The sequence below is a fragment of the Octodon degus genome, unplaced genomic scaffold (assembly GCF_000260255.1).
Source record: "Octodon degus isolate 3935 unplaced genomic scaffold, OctDeg1.0 scaffold00051, whole genome shotgun sequence".
In the NCBI taxonomy this organism is placed as follows: Eukaryota; Metazoa; Chordata; class Mammalia; order Rodentia; family Octodontidae; genus Octodon; species Octodon degus.
In genome coordinates this window covers 3,852,020-3,856,848 of record NW_004524627.1, presented here as the reverse complement: position 1 = coordinate 3,856,848, position 4,829 = coordinate 3,852,020, and the positions used below count along the sequence as shown (strand labels likewise).

At 33.4% G+C, this 4,829-nt stretch overlaps 1 pseudogene across 1 annotated transcript in view; it reads right to left on the bottom strand.

The window, feature by feature from the left end:
• Positions 1-2,447: 2,447 nt before the first annotated feature.
• LOC101583655 overlaps positions 2,448-4,829 on the bottom strand; it is a 10,813-nt pseudogene continuing 8,431 nt past the window's right edge. The window contains exon 2 of the transcript XR_001117132.2: positions 2,448-2,505. The product of XR_001117132.2 is annotated as a U1 small nuclear ribonucleoprotein C pseudogene (transcript). The remainder of the gene's footprint in view (positions 2,506-4,829) is intronic.

The window sequence follows — 4,829 nt, the reverse complement described above, 5'->3', positions numbered from 1 at the left end:
CGCGGTTCAATCCCCCAGCACCACATGCCAGCCAGCCCCGCCCCCTGGTGGGCTGAGCTGGCCACACACACACACAAATAAATAAATAAATAAATTAAAAAAAAATGTGTTAGGGAGAATTGCTTCCCTTGCAATTTCACCAAAAAGTTTGAGAAGTATTGATATTAAATACTCTCTAAATTTCTTGTATTAAATACTTCTCTAAATACTCTCTAAATTTCTAAATTTCACAATTCAACTGTGAATTCATCAGGGTTTGGGCTTTTCTTTGTTGGTGAGTTTTTAATTACATTTTCAATTTCATTAACTGATACTGGATTATTCAGAATTTTTATAACTTGATTCAGTTTTGGTAATTTGAATATATCTAGGGATCTATCCATTTCTTCCGAGTTTTCCATTCTATGAGAGTAATGATTTTCAAAGAGAATTTCAGAAAATGGAAAGATATTCCTTGCTCAGAAATAGGAAGACCCAACAATGTGAAAATGGCCATATTCCCCAAACTGTTATATAGATTTAATGCAATCTCAAGGAAAATACCATTAATATAATTCACAGATCTAGAGAAAACATTCCAAAAATTCATTTGGAACCAGAAAAGACCTACAATAGAAAAGCCACTTCTGGTTAACAAAGGCAAGGCAAGAGGCATTGAAATCCCTGATTTGAAATTATATGACAAAGCTACTGAGATAAAATTAACATAGTAATGGCAAAAAACCAAACTTGAAGCCCAGTAGAACAGATTAGAAGATGCAGACACAACTACAAACACACACAGCCACCTTAACTTTGAGAAAGGAGCTGAACATGTTCACTGGAACAATGAAGAATAGACAGCCTCTTTAACAAATGATGCTGGAAAAACTGCTTTTCTACATGCTGAAAACAGAACCTAGACCATGTATATCACCATTCACTAAACTAACATCAAAATGGATTAAAGATCCAAATATTAAGACATAAACACTAAATCTACTGGATGAGAAAGTAGGTAGAAATCTTGAAGATATAGCAGTAGGGAGAGAGTTCATACACAGAAATCAAACTGCATCCTATCAAAAAGTTTTTGCACTCAAAAGAAATTTCCAACAGAGTGAAAAGAGAACCAACAAATTGGGGAAAAAAATCTTAGCCCATTGTCCTTCAGATAAAGGACATCCATCTAGAAAACATAAAGAATTGAAAACAATCAGGATCCCAAAATTCAAAGACCCAATTCAAAAATGGGCATCTAAGATGAATATATACTTCTCATTTGAAAAAATGCAAATGACAAAGAAATACATGAGAAAATGTTCAACAATATTGGTCATTTGAGAAATGCAACTTAAAACAACACTGAGATCCCATCTCACTCCAGAAATAAAGGATATCATAAAGAAATCAACTAACAAATGCTGGAGGGCCTGTGGGTAAGAGGAACTCTTCTTCACCATTGGTGGGAGTGTAGACTTGTACAACCACGCGGAAATCAGTGTGGAAGTTCCTCAAAAAACTAGAATTAGAGGTCCTATTTAACTCAGCTATTCCCCTTCTAGGTAGGTTTCCAGAAGAATTGAGAACATTGAACCATAGTGATATATGTGTGCCCATGTTATTAGTAACACAAGTTGTCATAGCCAAAAGTTGGAAACAGCCCAAATGCTCATCAACTGAGGAATGGATAAAAAAGATGTGATATTTGCATACAATGGAGTATTACTCAGCTATAAAGAAGGATAAACTCAAGGCTCTTATAAATAAATGAATGCAACCAGAAACTATACTCAAAAGTGAAATAATCAGACCAGCAATGTGTGAACATGATAGTCTTCCCAGTACAAGGGCCTGAAAGAGTAAATAAAATTCAAAAGGCTTAATAGATATTGTGAAAGGGAAAGAAACTGCTCAAAAACAAAGAACAACTGGGATGAGGGAAAGGAGAAAAGAAAGGAAGGGGAATAAAACCATGTATGTATGTACATAGGATAGGTAGGATGATTGTACTACTAATTTCTATTAGTTTGCTAAAGGGAACAGTTAATGCTTAAAATTTTTATTTTGACCAATTTTACGTGAATATGTCCAGTAATCTGAGAACTACTCTGAAGACAACAACGTGTAATATAACAACCATTGTTGAATTCCTATCATCTTGTTTTATGAAAGCCTGTATCACTTGTAATGTTTTTATTTTCTTTAAAATAAAAAAAGAAAATAGGTTTATGTAGATTGCAGTTCTGGAGGTTCAAGACTATGAGGCCAATGTTAGGTTGGCTGTGTTAAAGGCTCATAGTGGTTACGCTCACAACAGCAGTTATATATGTGCGTGGCAAAAAGAATACAGCCAGATGAAAAGCCAATTCAAGTTCCTTCTTTTATAACTACTTGCCCTTGTAAAAACTCACTCCAAGAGACTAGCATTCCCTTAAGTATAGGATCCAAAGTGACTTAATGACTTCCTAGTAGGTTCCACTTCCCACACTGCCATACTGCTGTCCAGGTTTCAACACATCAACTCTTTAGGAGACAAACCACAGCATACAATTATTAACTTGATTGGATATAAGTAATCATTTCAATATTTTTCCTATTTATTTTTCTTTTCCTGCCTCATGAGTTATTCAAAATCTTAAAAATTATTCTATTCTATCTAATCCATGGTCCTGAGGGCTACAATATACATTAACCATATGGGAATATTATGCCATTACACAATGTAAGAATAATAATGTATAACAGTCATGCAGTAGTATACTTCCACTGACCCTTTTCTGTCCTTTATATTATCAAACATTTTAATAAATTCAATAATGCATTATTTTTGCTTTAACACTCGAATGCCTTATATATTTAAAATAAAATTATATACAGTATTTATTAAAAGTTTGCCATTTATGTTGAACTTTATTATTTTGTACAAATCAAAGTTTCTAGATGGTCTCATTTGTCTGAAGAACTTCTCCAACTTTCCTTATGTGCTGGTTGCATTCTCTCTGACAATGTTTGTTTGAAGGTGTATTTATTACAAAAGGCTGTTTTGTTGGACACAGTATTCCAGGTTGGCACCCCTTTCCATGCCTTACAGATACTATACGATCTTTATGCTTCAGCTAGTATAGGTTGTGCTTCCTTGCTTTCAAGTTTACTGATCCTTTCTTCTCCCACCTCTGATCTTTTAATAAGTTCTTACAATGAATATTTATTTCAAAATTGTAATCTTTCATTCCTATACTTAGCATTAAATTTTTACAGCTTTAATTTTTCTGCTTATAATGACTATTTCTTTTATAACATACTTATTACAGCTCTGAGTTTTTATCTGCAAATGTAATTATCTGGGTCACTTCTTGACCTACTTCTTGGGAGTGATTTTTTCCTTTGGTTACTGATCAAATTTCCCTGCTTTGTAGGAAGTATAATTTTTGTTTCTTTACAGTAGATGTTGTGAATACTGCAATGCTGAAAATAGGGATTTTGTTGTCTTCCACTGTGTTCTTATGACAGTCACTGTGCTGGTGTATCAGCTTGATGTTTGAGGACTAATTCTTGAGGATGGGTCTAGAGTCAGTCTTAGTGCTAGAATACTCCTAAGCACTTTTTTTTTTTTTTTTTTTTTTTTTGGTTCTGGGGACTGAACTCAGGACCTTGTGCTTGCCAGGCAAGCACTTATTCTACTGAGCTATCTCCCCAGCCCTCTCCTAAGTACTCTCAATCCTAATGTGTAACTTTTAAAACTTGGGTTGTTTAGTAGAGACCTTTACATTCTGGCTGTTTTGAAGACTTTCAGTAGCTGTTTTCTACCATCTCTCATGGAGTCTCACCCTGATTAAGTGCTTGGTATTAAAAGACTTATGAGTACATAATTACAATTCTCCTAAATTTTTGGTGTTTCTTCTCTCAACAGCTACCCTTCTTTGATACTCTCTCTCATACATTTTAGCTACTTGAGTTATCCTTAACTCTGGTCTCATTTCTCCCTTCTCCCTTCCTTTCAAATCTGTTTTCCATTTGGGCTTCCATTTTTTGTGATACAATTCAGAATGTGCTTCAAGGTCGAAAGCCAGAATGAATGCAGTAGTTACCACATTTTTTTCTTTATCTCAAGCAAGAATCAAGGACCTTAATTATTTGTTGTACAGTGTAGTTCATGGTAGAAGGATAGGATAACACCAATTATAAGTAATGGTTAGAATCAAATTTACCTTGGAGATTTTTTTTTATTTTAGCCAATAGGCCATTTGTATAACTTCATACTTTATTTCATACATGTCTGTTTGTATTCATATTTAGTTCTAACATCTGAAGTCTTTTTTTTCTGGAAACCACCATATGTATTTCATAAGCATAATTAACATTCCTCTCCCAACAAAGTATAAAGAGCTATGAGTTGTTTTCATAAGGAATATTTTATACAGATTCTGTCCTATGTAAGAAATTCTGCAATCATATAGTCTAAAGAAACCAGTAACATTAAATATGAAAATCCATGTGCATTTATTTACAGGTCTTAATACAGCAAAATGTAAATGAAAATTGAGAGCACTGCTCATTAGGCAAGTAACTTTAAAATTTAGTTTCAAGTAAAAAATGGAGTTTCTCAAAACAACATATTCATATAAAATTTACTTTACCTTATGGTTATGCTCTAAGAGTACATGTTGCAGCAATCAGTAAGAGGGCTCCTTTTATATTTCAATTGAAATGAACATAAGTAGAAATGAATAATTTTCTTTTATTTTTTATTTTTTTTTCTTTTCAAGGTTTTATTGATAAACATATAGCAATGAGACAGTTTCAAATCAAATCGAAAGTACAGTTTCAACAAATAATACACTGCATAT